Source organism: Neopelma chrysocephalum, unplaced genomic scaffold (genome assembly GCF_003984885.1).
Source record: "Neopelma chrysocephalum unplaced genomic scaffold, ASM398488v2 Primary Assembly neopelma1_60, whole genome shotgun sequence".
In the NCBI taxonomy this organism is placed as follows: Eukaryota; Metazoa; Chordata; class Aves; order Passeriformes; family Pipridae; genus Neopelma; species Neopelma chrysocephalum.
Genome location: NW_020897715.1, coordinates 12,144,281 through 12,162,710, shown reverse-complemented (window position 1 = coordinate 12,162,710; position 18,430 = coordinate 12,144,281). Strand labels below are relative to the sequence as shown.

Below are 18,430 nucleotides of genomic sequence, written 5' to 3'. Positions count from 1 at the left end.
CAACACAGGTAATACAACTCTGCTAAGAAGGCAGGCTCCCTTTCAAGAATCAAAGGTCTTCAGGTCAAGAAGTCAGGGACTTTCCCAAAAGTTAATTTGGCATCAGTATGTCATGAATTGTAGCTCTTCCAGAAGTGTTGGCATGATAAGTATCACAGTATATTCTTTAATTCCTATTTCTTTAACAGTTTGTAAAGCATCTTCACTTACAGTTTTTTTAATATTCAGTAAGAAATAAAGTTGGGAACAGGATCCTTCATGATGGAGCCTATTGCAGAAGTGCAGAAGTCGTTTGATCATTACATTGTAAAAGCACGTAGGATTTTTACAATTTAAAGTTCTGATATAAATATTAGATTGCTGTATTTATGGGAAAATCTTGATATGATTTTGCTGTTATGTGGAGCATTTAAGAAATCCTGAAATATTTTTAAAGATGAAACAATGGGAAGCTGCTTACCTCATAACATAGTAAGGTAAAATAAGGTCATTAAAAAAGTCATGGTTGCAGCTCCAGCAAGAGTACTGAATTAATTATTTGCAACAAATAATTTATTTGCCAAATATAGCTCTTCTTGTCCATCAAATATACACAAATTGATCAGTCTCTAAGATTCAGGAATCGTTGGAATTTATTTGATGACTGCTTTCAAAACTTATATTCTATGGACTCTCTGTAAGGAGAGGTGAAAGAAGGATGGCTGTGGTTTCAATACTATTTGCAAAAGCCTATTCTGTAATTTTCCTCTCTGGCATCCATCTTGTAAACTTGCATTACATGATGCCAGGCATTTAGGAGTCTGTAGTTTTGATGAAAGAGGGTAACTTTAGTGTTCATACAAGACTTAATCTTCATACAACACGAGTTAGCGTTTGGCAGATAGGAGGCTTCACACAGGTTTCTGAATTCTCACACATCTTTCATATTACATTTTTTTATTAACCCTATGACTGAAATGGTAAAAGGTAAGGAATGAAAAAAAGAAAAAGGAGTTCCTGATGCTGCATGGATGAAGTGAGGAATAGGGTGTGATTATTTCACGTGTGCACTGATTCAGAATATCAGAGTGAAGCTAAATGTTTCTGTTCACTGCACACAAGGGCAGAAGCATGTCAGAAGTTGTTGCTGGTAGTGCTGCATTCATAAAAGGAGCATAGCATTCACTTTCTAGCCACCAGAGAGTAAAGGAAAGACAGAGAGCTGCAGACATCTGTTACTGTGTTTGCTTACCTACCCCTGTTTCTGGAGGTTTTGAAATAGGATTTGAAAAGCACATATGACAGTCATTGTTTTTGACCATACTTTACAACATCCTACTGACTTTAAAAAGCCAAAATTTGGACCTGCATTATTTAGCCAGCAATATACTCAGGGCACTATCAGTGAAAAGGCTGGGAACAAGACTTAGTTCCTGTTTTCCTGCCTATTATTTAGTACATATCTGATTTGAAATCTATTTTCTGCATACCCTTGCGTGCATATTCTTTGGCACATGTGCTTCTTGCCATTATGGGGCAGATCCCATAGATTTTCTGCGTCATTAGTAGAGAGAGCCAGTCATTAAAAAAAAAAAGCTTATTTGCCTGAGCCGTTAAGATTTTTTCTCACAGTTCTGCCTGTGGCGCCTGTCACTAGCAGTCAAATAAGGACAATTTTACCATTCTCTCCTGCTGCTCTAATTTTTTTTTTCAGTGCCAGTACATGTATTTGTTATTCTTTATAACTCCCTTTGAAGTTGGGAATCCAAGGGGAATCTAAAACCGACCAGATGTTTCTGCTGCTGGAGACACAGAAGACAGCAAGGATTAAGTTTAACTGAAACTTAGTTCTCTACAAAACCCATTACAGTGAGAATTCTTCCTCAGTTATTTTTATTTATTATTTATATTTGCACTTGCCATCCTGGGTAGGTGATACCTCAAGTCATCTGGCCTGGGAGAAAAATGGATGATTTATCCAAGTAAATAGTGTATCAGCAGCTGCCTGCATTGATTTCCCTTATGGGGTTTCAGTTCCATTACACTGCATATTTCCCACCCACACTCTTTATACAGCATTTCATGTTGAGGAAAATCATTCCCATCTCGGTAACTTCAGAGAACAGATATGTGGAACCATCCAGAGAGAGGGCAGTGCAACTCCTGCGTGCGTGGGGAGGGGTGATATACTTAAGAAGGTATTGGCCAGAAAGCAGCATGAGATTTTTTAACTCCTTCTTCTGTCATTGTTGGAAGATGAGAGAAAGGAGTAGAAACTGGTGTGGGAGACTGGCTGTGGGAAGGAAGGGATGTGCTAAGCTCCTAAAAGGGGATCAGAAGAAGTCTCTCAGGTGGGAAAGGACAGGAAGAAATGCTATTAATGACTTCTGAGTTCAAGTTAGATGCTTTTGAAGCTGCAAGACAAGAAGTAGGAAAAAAAAGTAAAAATGTTTTAAAATAGTCTGTGATAAGAAATGAAATACATGTAGTTCTGTGTGGTATCCATGTCCACATTAAGCAATGGGAAATCCTGCTGGCCTGCTTCTGCAGTCATGAGAAATAACCCACAAGAGAAAACAGTGCATGGTCAGACCTCACAGAGGTCCAAATGGGAAGGCAGAAAACAGAACAAGGCCTTGGTCTCTCTCTACCTTGGGCATGGCTAAAGCTAAAGTTTGGATCCACTTCCAGATTTTAAACACCTCAGATTTCTGGAGTACTTGTTGCCAAGTTATCTCATCTAAGTTTATGGGACTGCCTGTCCCTGTGCCCATCTGTCACACCCATACGTAGCTGCTGAGTGTGCCGATCTCTTTCAGCCAAGTCGGAAAGAACTGAAAAGATGATTTGTCTTCTACAGAATGGGTATCTAAGGAGAGGAGAAAAACTCAAATTAGTGCCCCTGCTGAGGGAAAGACAAGCAGAACTTATCAGCTAAGCATATTCAGCGGAGGACAGTTGGCTGGCCAGCACAGGCTTTGCTCCAGCAGAGTCACAGCACATGCTGTCTTTTGCTCACCAAGAACGTTATCTTTGTTGTGGGAGAGGAGACCAATGACAATTGTACTCGTATTGTGTAGCCCTCAGAGGCTCTGATTGCAAACCTGTAGGAAGACAGACTTTATCAGTATCTGTTTCATGTCTGAACTGTTTTGTTTTCTTCAAAGTCCAGCCTTTTTTCTTGTTGATAAGTCAAGGTACATCTCTGGCTGTTAGCGTTTTCCCTTTCTTCTCTGCTGTGGGACTGTAGTAGCTCTTCCCTGGTTTTTTTTCTGTATGGGTTCACTTTATTGTTTCACACCAAATCTCACTGCTTCTCAACTCTTGATGTCACAGCCACCATAACTGAGAAATAGTATTGGGCTCTGCCTAAGTTACTCTTTAATTGGCCAGATGGATTGCTAACACCTTCACTGAGGCACTGTCCTCCATCATTAGCTGTTGGAGTTGTCGCCTAATATTGCAAGGCCCTGCACACCACTCTAATTTGTTTTTAAACAGGGAAATCAAAACCTTGGTAATTGTATAGAGCTTCCTAATAACCACCAGGTAAAATAACGTGCTGTAATGAGCTCTTTTCAGAATAGCAAAAGGAACTGAAGAAAATGATTTGCTAGTGGTTATATTTACTTAAAGCTGCTTTTCTGATTTTAAAATATAAAAGAAATCAGGTCCTGGGAACACTGGGTGATTTTGGATGTTCTGTAAGGTTTTGAGGAAAGATAAAAAGAAGAAAGGTAATCACGTGTTTTTCATTTGATATTTTTAGGACCTGAATTTCCGAGCTTTGTATTAAAGGGAAACAGGTTAAAATCAGAGTATTTTGGACTTACATATTTTCTCTTCTTCTTTATTTTTTTGTCAAGGCATCAAGGCAGATGGTATGAAAAGCATTTATATTGGTCTCTCTGCTGACGGAGCTTAACCTAATAATCCAGGACTTGGAACTGGGTGCTTCGATAAAAACACTTTCTGGGAGATTTTTCCATTCAAAACACCAGGAGAAGTTTTTTAATTGACAACATCAGAAATTAGTATCCTGCCAGGACTTCATTTCTTTGCACCTTATTACTCAGAACAAAAGATTAATTTGTGCTCATTCTGAGCATAAGAGTTTTCAATAGTTTTTTCCTAAATTAAACCAAAGTTGAAGTGAAACAGTTTACCACAGGACTGTGAGAGTGAAATGGGGAAAAACCCAGTTCCATGTGTGGTGGGCTGACCCTGACTGGTCTCTAGGGTCCCATCACAGCCACTCTATCACTCCTCAGCTGGATAGGGGAGAGAAAATGTTGCAAAAGGCTCATGAGTCGAGATAAGGACAGGGACACTCACCAATTATCATCATGGGCAAAACAGACTTGACTTGAGGAAAATTATAGTAATTTATTACCAGCCAAATCAAAGTAGAATAATGAGAAATAAAACCAAATCTTAAAAGCACCTTCCCCCAACCCCTCCTTTCATCTTGAGTTTCACTTCACTCCTGATTTTCTCTAAATCCTCCCTCTCATGGTTCAGGGGCAATGAGGGCTGCGGTTAGTTTGTCACAGAGTGTCTCTGCCACTCCTTCCTCCTCAGGAGGGGAGGACTCCTCACACTCTTCCCTTGTTCCAGCATGTGGTTCCTCCCATGAGAGACAGCCCTCCATGAACTTCTCCAATGTGAGTCCTTCTCATGAGCTACAGTTCTTCACTAACTGCTCCAGCGTGGGTCCCTTCCATGGGGTGCAGTCCTTCAGGAAAGACTGCTCTAGTGAGGTTCTCCCATAGTGTCACAAGTCCTGACAGCAAACCTGCCCCAGCGTGGGCTTCTCTGTCCATGGGGCCACAGGTCCTGCCAGGAGTCTGCTCTAGCCTGGGCTTCCCATGGGGACATAGTCTCCTTCAGGCATTCACTTGCATGGGTGTGGTGTCCTCCATGGGCTGCAGGGGGATCTCTGCTCCACCATGGACCTCCATGGGCTGCAGGGGGACATCCTGCTTCACCATGGTCTTCATCACAGGCTGCAGTGCCGGGAGCACTTCCTCCCTCTCTTTCTCCACTGACCTTGGTGTCTGCAAAGTTGTTTCTCTCACATATTCTAACTCCTTTCTACTGCTGCTGTTCTGCAGTTTCTTATCCCCCTTTTCAAATATTTTATTCCAGAGGTGCTGTCACAGTCACTGATGGGCTCAACCTTGGCCAGAGGTGAGTTCATCTTGGAGCCAGCTGGCCTTGGTCCGTCGGACAGAGGGAAAACTTATGGCAGCTTCTCACAGAAGCCACCCCTGTAGACTCCTTGCTACCAAAGCCTTGCCGTGCAAACCCAATATACCATGTCAGTTATTTCTTTGTCAGAGTTTAAGCACTTGACTCTCTTCTGGTGACTGCTCCGTTTTCTTGGGTTTGATGTGTGCTAGATATTTTGAAACTTTCAGACTTACCTCAGTCTTTGAAATGAAGAAATCTCAGCTTTGAAGATGCCAAATTAAACTGTGATTCTGAGTTCCCCTTAATTGTGAGCACCTTCACATACAGAAAAAGTAGCACTCCAGTGTGATTCCCCCTTATTCAGCTTTAGTCTGAACTTTGTCTCATAACCCAGCTGTAATGGGGAAAACTGAAAGACCAAAGCCAACGTGTAAGAAGATAATATGGTTCACATCTAAAATTTGGAGCTCATCTCTGTGCAGATCCCACCTGCATTTTTAGCTTTTTGTATGTGTGTGTCCTTTAGACATTGCATTTGAAATATATACAGGAAACTAAGCCTAGCTGGAAGATTATAACTTGTAAACATTTTCCTGTGTATGTTTTGATAGAATGGTATGGGGGTGGAGGGCAGGGCTGTGGATTTAAAAAATATTTTTATGCTTTCATAACACAAACCATAGTCCATTTTAGACTTAGATCAGATAAAACAAAGATATTCATATGTGCCGTGGAAGTTAGCAAATAGTGAAACAGGTTCCTTAGCATTGTGACACCGACACTCCAAAGCAGCCTGACCTAATGGGAGGTTGCACCCTACTTTGTTAGGTCAATTTGTGATGTTTTTCCAGCTGCCATACAGTGTCTTTAAAGATTATTTCATGTCACTTACAGTTGTCTTCTTCAATATAGGAGCACTGCAGGCAAGAGCGTGCAGTGGAAAGGGCTAGTTTCTGTAAACAGCAGGTGACAAGGACATGGCTTACCTGTTTTCTGTAACATATTGTCTTATACAGTCAAACAGGAATCTCTGTTTTATCTCTTTCAATCTTGGGTATTAGAGCATATAGGCAATGAGTCCAAACCAACAGGGAGCCAGAGGGTAGATTGCACATCTGACTGTGAGAGTCATCATCAGGCCAAGTACTCCATCAGGCCAGTTGGAAAAGCATCTTGTTACTGAGAGGTAGGGCTGGATTTATGTTCTGCCCAGCACGCTCAATTAGAGAGGGAGGATTAGATAGCCCATAATATAGCTGTGATACTCTTGAGCACTGAGGGCTTACAAGTCCTTCTGCTGTGCTCAGAGTAGCGCGTATGTGAAGAGGGTAAGGACTTGGATGCAGCCCCAGTAACCCCCAAACTGTCTGAGTTATTCCAGTGAAGTAGCATAGACCTCTGTGGAGCACATTCTCTGCCAATTTGTGAGCATTTATGTTCTGTTGGACTTGGAAAACATTATGCCTCCTGCGATGGCTTTCTCAAACAATGTTCCTGTTTCCCTCATGATTTAACAGCTGCCTTACAGTTGTGGTTCTTAGATCTACCTTTCTTAGATCTCCAGTTTGCCCCATAACCTCTTTCATCTTCCTTTCCCAGGGCCCTGGACAGATTCTGAGCTTCCTGCTAGCTTGCTGTTGCTTTGTATCTGCCCTCAGATTGCGGGTGCTGGTGTTCTGACAGTCTACCCAAATCCTTCGTTGCTCAGAGGAAATAATAACTCTCATTCAGCTGCTTTCTTAGCATTTATTGTGACATCCGAAGACAAATGCAAACTCATCTCTAGAATCATTATTCTCTTTGAAGAACAACGGATTGTCAGGGGAGACATTTTTTGTGTGGATTCACTTAGAAGTTCTGTCCCCCAGTGTGGTTCTCCAGCTGCCCCTGTCATATCCTCCGTTGTTGTTTATCCAACTTTTAATAATTTCCTTTTCATGCTAGAAAGGGCCACATAATTTTCTCTCTGTGTGTGCATGTATTTGTATCTACTTCATGTTTTTTCATTTCTTTAAATTCGTAACATACAAAATATATAGGAAAAGACATCCATGGCACCAAATACATTTATTATTTATGTATGTTTTATATTTTTTTTGGCCTAAATTTCCTTAAATGCCTAAGGATTTTGTGCACCTCCATTTTAAGAGCTCTATTAGTCATTAAGGTATCTCTTAATCACCTCACATCATGACTAATTTTTGGAAGAGACATAGGGATAGCTAGGTTACACCTGATTCTGTGTAGAAACAAATGGAGGGGAGCCTTGTTGGGATTACTAGAAGAGGTAGAGACTATGGATATTGTTCTATGTAATCCAAAGAAAGAGTATCACTTAATATATTACCAACAGCATTGCTTCCCACACCTGGGCATCAGCTATTTATCTATGTTTTCTGGATCACCAAATCTACTTTGAGATACCAGTGTGATACTCAAGTGGCTTTGGTCAAATTATTTTGGTTTCAAGTCATCTCTGTTTCTGATGGGAGATCAGGCCTGGCCTGGAACCAGCCAGAGGTGGTGTGAAACTGCGTAGCTTAATTTGCTTTATTAATATAAGCTTTCACCTAAAAGTGTTGAGATCAGAGCAAGGGTTGCCTTTACAGCAGTGTGCACAGATCTAAGGGTGGAAAATTGGTCAGAGGAACTGTCATTCAAGTTCTCTGAGTAGAGTAGGAATGTTTCCCCTTTCCCCTTGAAATAACAATGATACTTTACCTGTAGTAAAAGGAATAGTTGGAAGCAGTGAAGTCCCTCCAGTCATGACTTTGGTTTTGACAGTTTAAGCACTGATTACCATTTTAAAAAAAAGAAAAGCGATGACTTGCAAATAATCAGGTACAACATCACTGGTTAGGGAAAGGGGAATGAGAAAAGTGTAGAAGATCAGTGGAGGACATTAGAAAGTGCAGCCCTTGTCCCGCTGGAGTGAGCGGGATTTTTGTTGGCATCTTTCTTTCAGTTCTGCATCTCTAAAAAAAAAATGCCAAAACTTGTTGCATGCACTTAAGAGGAAAACCAAACAGTGTGCCAGCCTGAAACACATAAGCCCTGGGCTGTCTCGTACTTTGCCACCACTCTCCCAGAGGACCCTGGGGAAACAGCATGCTCTGCCTCCCAGGGGCACTGACATGAAGGCACTAGAGGTGGAGAGGAGCTCAGGCTCGACAGTAACAGTAGCCTTCCAAAGAAGTTAGATAGGTACCAAGGTTTGATTGATCTGAAGGTGGAAATTGTGAATCTGTGATGAAAATGGTTCCTCGTACTGGGATCTGTTGTGTGGGCTCCAGATATCTGCCTGGCTGTGAGCTGCTGCACAGCTTTTCTTTCTATGTTTTGTTTCAAATTTACACCAAAGTGTTTGTAGTGTAATAGTGATTTTTTTCTTTCTGGCATTAAGACAAATGCAATCTATATATTGTATTTATAAAATAAGGATTTTACAGGCATGAGGGACACCCATCTGTTTTACATAAACATTGGTACCTTTTGGTTTCCTTCTCCTTTTCTTCCCATGTTTATGCTGCACAAAGAAGTTATTAAAGCAGATACAGTTATGGAGGTTTTAGCTTTAATCTGCACAAGTTTTTTAAACCTTTTCTCACATTATAACATACTTAACTGCTGCTTTAATGGCAAAGAGGAATTCTGTGGCTGCAAGCAGAGGAATATAAGAGGTAGCTTTCCTGTGAGAAGAATATGAGAATATTCACTGACAGAAGAACTATGAGGAACAATTATCCCAAGCTGTGTCTTTGACAATGCTGTCAGATTTTCCACTTCCATGAGCACAGCTGGGCATGTGGTGCCAGGGTGAGAAATTCCAGAGTGGCTGGAGGCAGAGTGCACTGGGTGCTGGCCTGGCTGGAAGTGTTGGAAGTCAGGAGTTGGAGCTGGAAAGAAAAGAAAGATGACTTTCTACAGCTTTGAGACTGTAAGGGAAAAAAACCCACTAAAAAACCCAGCTTGGAATGTAAGGAAAGTGTCTCTGAAAGAGGCCCCTTCCCAGACTGCTGCTCCTCAGAGGCTGATTCTGATCTTGGGGTTCAGGTTCTTAATATATCTGTACTGCCTTCTAAGACATTTTCTCCTCTTCCAATTTAAGATTTGATTTTGTGCAAATTTTCAGCTTACTTATGTATCATTTGAAAGCTTAGTGGTTGGTTTATTTATTTATTGGATTTTCTGTATCACTGGTACTTTAGGGTTTTTTTGTGTATTGGGTTTGTTGTGTTGGTGTTTGGGGTTTTTTTAGTGGGGGAGGGTGGTCTGATGGGATTGTTTTTTTGTAATCAAAGTATTTGCCCCATGTTATCTAACTGAATCTGGGAGCTCTGGAGGATAAGGAAGTGTGATGCAGGTCATACTCTGGTGGGCACTGAGGTCTGAGGTCCGTTTGGATGTAGTTTTAGCCACACCTGGTTTCATTGGGGTCACCCAAGTATATTCACCCTCTGACTTAAAAGGATAACAGTGTATTAGCTAGACTTCAAAGTGATAAGTTGGTTGCATCCAGAAAGGCAAAGAGTTGATGAAGTTCTGAACAATCAAGAGGAGACAGTGAATTCCTCATTTGCTAGTGCTCCAAAGGCTAGAGATTGTTTCTCTTGTATACATCTCGTTTTGTATGTTGTTTGAAGTTCAAAATGGTATAGCTGTATGTTACACCTGTTTTGAGCACTATGTGCTGTTCTTCGTCACTTGTAGGATTTCTAGCTATTTAAGAATAGTTTGCTGAACACTTGAGTTTCATAATCTTTGGGACTCCATCTAAAAGATTACTTTTTAAATTATCATATAGATTGCTTGTTACATCAGGTTGTCTTGACTTTTACCTACTGCCTTGTCTTAGTGTTTGGAAGGAATGGTGTCTTTTATCGTTCTTTCTATGAGTTGTTTCATAGAGCTGTTCCCTGGCCTACCTTTTTAATGTTTTCTAATTTCTCTGTTGAAAACTTGGGAATTCTGGATAATTCCCCTATCAGGCAGACAGCTCAAATAATGAACCCCAAAATGTAGGCTGTTAATTATTTTTCAGTACAATGGCAATGTAATGTGTGACAACGGAGCTTTTTGGTAACAAGTGAAATAGTTTTGGACATACTGAAGACTAGAGTGATTAGCACTTAAATAACACCACGCTTCTGAGGATATCAAAGCACTTCATAGCATTTAATGAAGGAGACTTTCCTTACACACCCAAAGGATGTACTTCACTGCCTCTAGCTCTCCTCATAGGGAAGAGAGGAAACTGGTTCAGGGAGAGGTGAGGGACAAGGCAAAGTTATAATTAGTGGCTGTATTGTCTGATGATGATCTCAGTCAAACACAGACCAAAAGACTGCATTTTAGTGCTTTGCATGAACCACTGTGTCCCATTCCGAGCAGGGAATTTCTGCAGCAGCTACTGCCTTACTGGGCTCCATACAACCTGACAGGAAGGTGGCTCTTGGGGGAGAAAGCCCTGCTGCAGGCTCATGCAACGGCTACAGAGAGAGGGGAGAATATGAACACCTTGTCAAACCATGGGTGGATAGCTGATTATGGACAGAGAGGTTGGAGGAATGCAAGAGCAAGGGAGAAAGTAAATGAGACAGTGCATGTTTGAGGGGGAGAATCAGTGCATGTGCGAGCCCAAGAAATAATGGGCAAAGGAGAGAAAGATGTGGAATACAATCATATTTGCTTTCAGCTATTGGAACACAGAAACTCATTTGGTTTCCTGTGTAATCAGCACTGAAAAAACAGGTGTTTTTGTTGTTAATGCTCAACTCTGAAAAACCAAGTTCTCTACCTGTGTTTTGCAACACCTTTGAACTGGACACACGTAACAAATATCACCATGTGGTGGCCTAACAGGATTATTTTGGGATAATGGTCAACTTGAATTTTTTAGCCTTTATGTGGAAAAGGTTGAGGCCATTGGCTCATGGTTGCTCTGGCTAATTGTTTTAGTAATTTAAGAGTACTATATTGTGAACATCTTCCCTGTGTGCTCAGCCTATCCATGAGAAAAGGATATCAGACCCCAAAGTCAGTCTTAAATTCCTTTGTAAATAGGTGCAAGTGTTTTGCTGTGATGTTTTTCCTTGATTATTACAGTAAATATGAACTTTAAGTCTGAATGTGTTGGGTTTTTCTTTTTTACTTTTGCTTCAGCAGTATTTTTAGATCCATGAAGGATCTAAAAGAGATTTGTTTTTAAATTTTGAGAGAAACTCCCCTAGGCATAGAAATACACGATTAAATTTGCTTTCTGGGCATTAACACAGCCTTAAAGCAGGCAAAGTGGGCATTGAGGGTGATAGCTGTGCTTGACTCTTAGGATCGATTTTGCTATATTAGACAAGCTACCTTTTAAATTCAGCATTCTGGTCTTAGAAGTAGTCAGGGAGGAAGGCAGATATCTTCTGACATATATGTGTGTGTGACATTTAAAAATTGTCTTACTTGAAAAATACCATCACGGTTACAATTTATTCACTGCTGAAGCATACATACAGTTGAGAAAGGTCTGTGCTGATTAATGAGACAATTATACACGTTAATACCAGAATATAATCAGACCTCATACTTTTAAGACACCAACATAAAGACACAAATACATTTTTGAAAAGCTTTATGCTATCTGTAGTTGTCATTGGCTAGCTTGACTGAGATGTACATAATGATAATTGGACTTAATAGTACTAAAGCACTGTCACTCAAGTCCCATGCATTACCAATTAAGAAAACAAAACACCAATGATTTGAAAGATTTAACCAAGCCCATGACGGAATTTTCTGGTTGGCAGCTGACACAGGAATGCCACCATTTAGACCCATGCCATGAGTTCTCAGCTGTTGTGTCCTGGATCCTGAATCCAGGTGCAACATGAAAAGTCTGTAACGAAAAAATTTTATCCTGTTTTAGGGATCCATATTTTGTAGCATCCTGGATACATTTTCCTGCTCTTTTTGAAAACTATGGCTCTCATTTAGGTGTAGGACTCTGACATAAGATGATGCTAATGTGAAATAATGAGAGTTTTATCAGAGGGTTGACTGTGAGCAAACAAATATACATTGAACTCCCACTACTGCAATCAGCCAGCAAAAGGGTACCTATGAAAGCTCACACGTTTACTGTATAAAACACATTTTCGGGCAGAATAATAATATGTTTCTTTAATTTTTCCTGTGGTAGAAGGTGGTCCTTGGCCTAGTTTCATATTGTCTCTGTGCTGTGAAATGGATTAACCTTGAGTATGTAGCATTTGCAGCTGAGTTTGAAGGCAGTCTCATCTAACGCTGAAGAACTCTAGTGTTTCTCATCTAAGGGATTCTTGTGCACAAGTTTTGTGTTTAGTTCTGAATATCAGGTTGTACCACCATTCTTGGCTTTAGCACACCTCCATAGCTCCTCACTAGTTCTTAAGAGGCCTTTTGGCTGTATGTTTTATTATTTGTATTTATTATTTTCAGTCTTCTTGCAGTTTTCTTTTTAAACAGTAGACAGAGCAGACTCGCTGCTGTTGACTCTGTGACCTGCTTCCCATTTCAGCCCCCACCTGCTTAAAAAGTTTAGTAATTGGCAGTATGTCTCCTGGGACTGATGTCTGAGCAATGGACCATTAAAAAGCAAAATGAAATGTAAAACTCCTTTTTGCTCGTGTGTCAGGAGCTCTGGATCTGCAAGTGAACACTTGTTTGCTGATCACTGAACCTCAGGAAGGGAGAAAAGAGAAGGACCCTGTTTCAAAGCAAAATGACCTACTGGAAGTCAAAACCGCATCTTGCTTGCTGTATTAGCTAGTAAGACTACAAGCGAAAAATAGCTTTTTTTTGTTCTTCATAAAAATACATTGAAATGTCAGGAAGAAACTAAGTAGTTTAGTGAGGAGTGAGTGCAGGCTATGGATTTTATTTTGGTTTTATTATCAATTCACCGTGTGACTTTGATCATGTGTCTTAGTTTTCCCCTGCATTAAGTGAAGACTGGAAAAATATGTACTGTAGTTTTTGATGTTACATTTTATTTATATAGATTCCAAGAGACCCTGCAGTGGTTTAGGTGCTGTCCGCCTGTTACGGAAGTGCCATGTAGACTTCAACAACTTAGTTTAGCTAAACTCTGACAGGTAGAAGCTTCATTATGCTAACTTTCCCCACAGCTAGCTTCTCCCATCAAAAGCAAACCTCTGCTTTAAGCCTCAGTGAAGTAACAGCACATTTCTGGATATCTGAAAAGGCTCAAATGTAGTGGAATGAAATTATTAATGATGTATTCCCTCACAGCAAACAGATTTGTGGTCTCCTGTAATTAAGCAATACAGAAATAGTACTTGTCACCTTCCCATTCGAAAAAGTTAAAATAACCACCACACAATGTTAGGCAGTTTTCTCCAAAATTAAAGTTTTATTGTTGAATCCTTGCAAGTCTTATATTAACAAAAACATATGTTTTATTTTCTTAGATGTTAATACAGCTTTTTGTTTGCATTTAAATGTTCTTGTGGAGTGTTTATACCAGTCCCAAGGAAGAACATTGTTCACACATGAAAATCTGTAAATGAAACCAACTTGAAACAAGAGTAAAGCCAGGACATCTGTTTTAATATCCCAGAGAGTAAACCAGCTGTGTGTATATATATAATATATACATGCTAGTAGTAGATGTTAAATTAGATTTTAAGAATTTGTTTCAGCTTAATAGCCTAAAATGTTATTAGTAACATAGATAAGGAAATTACTTAATGAAAAATATATGATTTTTAACCTGACAGTGTCCCTCTTAATTAAGTTATGAGATCCTTAGATGAATGATGTTATAAAAGTGCAGTGTGTAGCTTCTATTATTTATAAGACAATGCCAAAGAGCTAGCTCAAACCAATTAAAGCAAGGAAAATCTCATTGAAACTTGCCATTCTGAGCAAGTGAATGCTGAATATTTCTAGAGAATTCATACAGCTTTAGCATCTCAAACATAGTACCCAGCTAGTTCTTTTTGATGCAGGAATTGCACATTTTGGGAAAATAATTATAATAATAATAAATTAATGAAAAGTATGATTTTCACAGGTTTTGAAATGTGAACAAAAATCTAAGTATTTTAGTAGTGGTGATCAATAACATTTGAATTAGAAGTCCTGGTATCCTCACCTATCTTACAAAGTTAGCCCTCCAGTGGAATTTTTGGGCTTTTTATAAAAATCCTCAAATATTCCTATTAGGCAGCTAATTGAGTTCCGCTGTTAAAGACCCCTATGAGGCTTATTTCTGCTTGCTTGAAGCTGGTCCAGGTTTATCTACCCTTCAGTACAGCAAGCAGTATAGACCCACAGACCTTTAATCTACAGGTCTGCTAAGAGTGATAGCAAAAAATTTTAGTATTTAGCTGTAGTCAGGCGTGTGAGCACTCTAAGTTCAATGCAGGGCTGAGGAGGGATGATGTATGATGCACAGCAGGGCCGAGCTGGCACAGGGCACCGCTGAATCATTTCCGTCCCTCACTGTGAGGACCAGGGAGGCCAATATTAGCAACTCACTCGGCGTCCCAGCTGCAAGCTCAGCTCAACCCAGTTGTGCAGTAAAACAGCGGGATCCTGGAGAGAATTTGTGATCTCCAACTTGTGAATTGCTTTTGGAGGTCCCGTAACTCATATCTTTCTTTGTCTGTGGAATGTGTCTTGTGGCTTTCAACTGTGTAGAGATTATGTATGGTGCATGGCTTTAAAGGCAGGAAGGTTAGTTGCTCTTGATCTAAGAGAATTAAAAGGGTAAATATTGGGTTTGTTAGTGGTTAACTTATCGTTAGTGATTTTTTACCTCTGCCAGTTACTTTATCAATTAGGTACTTTAGTTATTAAATTATCTACAATTTAAGCAAATAAGAAATCTGAAATCCCAGATATATGGAAATAAATGTGTTCTTTCTGGGTCCATGGGCTTATCCTAAATATCCAAATCATTAAGTTACAATTGATTAATATCTCTGACTTTATCTTTCCTGTGCTTACCACTCTTGAGGGCTGTAAAAATCATAAATTACGTGGAATTTCAATCAAACTGTATGCAGCACAATCAGGCTATAGAGAACTTGTAAAATCTTTGAAACTTTTTTTCTACTCTGCCTTCAGAAAAATCCTAAGCAACACAAAGAATGAAGTAGTCAATTTTAAAGGCTTGATTCTGGGAATATTGTTGAAGCAGTCAAAATATGAAATTGCTAAGCAGATCTTTAAGAAAATACATGTAATATCTTAACATGATTATAATTTTAAGCTAGTTTTCTATAGTGGTTCAAGCTATAACCCCTAGAACTGATAGACTATAATCATGTCTTATACTGATCATGCTTGGCATGGAAAATGAACGTTCACAAGGCTTCGGCTTAGATAAACCATGCACCACAGATGTGTTCAATGAGCCTGTTTCCTGTTTTGCTGTATAAGCCCCCCCCAATCCAATCCTTTAGAGACATTTTTATCTGCTAATAAGCATAATTGCAGTCATTCCTGCTGTCATTTATAAAATTATAAGACATTTATTTAGTCAGTTGTGGTGTTTAAGGCTGCTAAGTTTCCCTGACCAGAACTGAAGCTCTGCTGGCAAATGTTTCTGTAAGACTTCAGTGGTACACCTGGTCTCCATGTTCTTTCTCCAATAGCTCTGTGATGACCCATTTACTACGTAGAGGTTTGCACCAGATAAGCAAAATGTTCTGGTTCTCACCTCTATCCACTTGGTACCATTTGTGATTGCACAGAGATGATCCAGTTTTCCTCTGAGTCTTGCAGATTGTGAGTGTAGACCCTGAAGCTGGGAAGGTTTCAGCGTCTCTGTGAGAAGAAATGCAGGTCCATGGCAATTAAAGCAGAGAAATGGGGTGTGTGATGTCTTGCAAATTGGGTGAGACCGTTTCAGAGGAGTGGAAATGTGCTGTGGAGGCTGCCATAATTGTCACATCTTACCACAGAAGCATAGAATGGTTTGGGTTGAAAGGGTCCTTAAAGATCATCTAGTTCTAACTTGCCTGTCATGGACAGGGACACATTCCACTAGACCAGGGTGCTCAAAGCTCCATCCTCAAGGGAAAGGAGACCATCTTGCAGGTCTTCTACTGCTCATGGTAGCTTATTGGGCTACATTTAACTTCAGGCATCATTTCTTGTGTAAACCATTTGAACACTCTTTTTTTTTCCCCTTCTGCCATATTTTTAAACTGCAAATAATGAAAACAATTTGAGGAATACATCTGGAGACTGGAATTTCTGTATTTATTCTGATGTTACATACAAAGTGTCTGACACTCGGCCCAGTTCCCTATTTCAAGACTTGAGTACATCTTCTTAAATCAATAGGAGTTTAGCCATTGACTTGAATTTAAGTAGTTGAAAGGGCTCTTGTTTTGAGGTATAACTAAAAGTTTCAGAAAAAGCACATCTGTTAGCCAGACATTGCTTCAAAATCCTGAATTTAGTAGAAAGTTTTAAAGGCTTTGTGGGAAATAATGGACTGCTCTGGGGAACTGCAGAATATTCAGATTAATCATCTAGACAGAACTTTGTGGATTTAGGGACTCTTCAGTATAGAAATGCTGGAATCATGAGCTAAACGTTATGGTGCATCACTTGGTTCTACTAAAAAAGTATATCATCCTTTTAACTTGTGAAATCCTACTGTATAAAGATCTGCCGAAGTAAAATAGTTTAGGCGGGGCAACACTGGTGAAAACTGTGACTGTTACTAATTTCACCCTCACTGGTGTTTGTTCCATGGAACTGCTGTTTCTTCTTCCTTATTCATATTATAGTTGATTTTTTTTTGTTTATCCACATGAATAGACAAGCTCATGAAATGGTCTCAAGCAGCAAATGGCTTTGGAAGTGAGACAAAGTGAACTAATCTCCAGTTTATAAACGTATGGGGATGCTGAAAGGACAAATGCTTCAGCAAGCAACTTTAAAGAGGAATTGGGATGTGGAGTTTCTGAAGGAAAGGAATTGGAGGTGACAGAGCACAATACAGCCTGAGCATAATGACACACTGAGTAGAGAAATTTAATTACATAAAGAGGGATAATAGATGAATCAACTAGAAAAACCAGAGAGAGCAGGGAGAAAAGAAAAAGAAAAGAACCATCTGACCGTAGGAAAACAAAATAGAGAACTTTGCAGTATCTTACTAGCCAGCCTTTGAAATTGAAGAGGGTATATGAAATTTTTAAAAACTCATTTGTTTCTTAGGCTGCCAGGGGAAGGAGACTGCAAGGGAAGAAGTGACTCTGCTCTCATATGGCTCAAACTGCTTCAAAAGTCTGCCCGGTGTGATAAATAGTGCAAACTCCTTTGTGATGTCTGGATGAAAGTCACGATAGTAAGTCCAAAAAATCATTCAAAGGCCAAGTTCAGCAATCCTCAGCCCTGATTCAGGCAAAACTGCCATTGTTTCACACATGAGTGTCTGGAAAACAGAGGATACAGGGGCACTGAGCCAACTGTTCTTTTTTTTCTTCATCTTCCTTTTTTTTTTTTTAATTTATTGTAAGGAAAAAAAAAAGTCTGAATGGCTTTTTGGAGTGGAGAAAACTGTGAGAAAGGGAGGGGGCCACCCACTTGTGGTGGCCTGTCAAGGCTGAGCAGATCCTCCACTTCTTCCGTTCCACCTGCCCCCAATCTGCCTTACAGTTTGCATCATTTGAGGCCAGTCTTTCAGCCCAAAAGGAGAGCTTTGCAGAAAGTTATGGGCAAACAGTCTGAATGCAAACTGTTCTGTAAACTTAATTATAGCATTTGCAGTTAAATGCAAACTAGTAGCAAAGCAGTGAGAAGAACTGGGTGCTCAGCAGAGAGAGGCCAGGTACAAATGCTTTGATAGTTAAATGGATTCAAATTTTAATTAGACACCTTTTTAGCATCTTAGAAGAAACAGTCTCACCTCTGGTTCAGGATGTATCTTTTTTTTTCTCTCTCTTTTTCCCCCATTGCCTGTGTGTGCAATTAAATCATAATCAAAACAAAGCAAGCAGCTATGGTTCTCCTAAGGGCTATATTGAAATCAGTGAAGCATCTTCGTGATCTATTGTTCTTAAAAGTGTTCACACTGAGTCACCTCCTCAGCATCTTCTTCCTGCAGTTCAGGGTAGAATTTCACCTCAGGTTTCACTGATTGTTTGGGAGGCTGTGAAGGGATTATGGCTGCTTTCCTTTTCCTTGGGAGTAAGTTTTCCTAGTTCTGGTAACTTTTACAATTACTAAGTAATAAGAAAGGCAG

General features: G+C 39.9%; 1 protein-coding gene across 13 annotated transcripts in view; it reads left to right on the top strand.

The window, feature by feature from the left end:
* Window positions 1-18,430, top strand: part of ZBTB20 (zinc finger and BTB domain containing 20) — a 503,503-nt gene that overhangs the window by 253,897 nt on the left and 231,176 nt on the right. Inside the window, exon 1 of one of the 13 annotated variants that reach the window (XM_027681159.1) lies at window positions 16,181-17,533. The exons of the other annotated variants lie outside the window; for them this stretch is intronic. The gene's annotated coding sequence lies outside the window, so the exon portion shown is untranslated. Of the gene's footprint in view, window positions 1-16,180; window positions 17,534-18,430 lie in introns of those variants that run through there. 13 annotated transcript variants of the gene reach the window in all.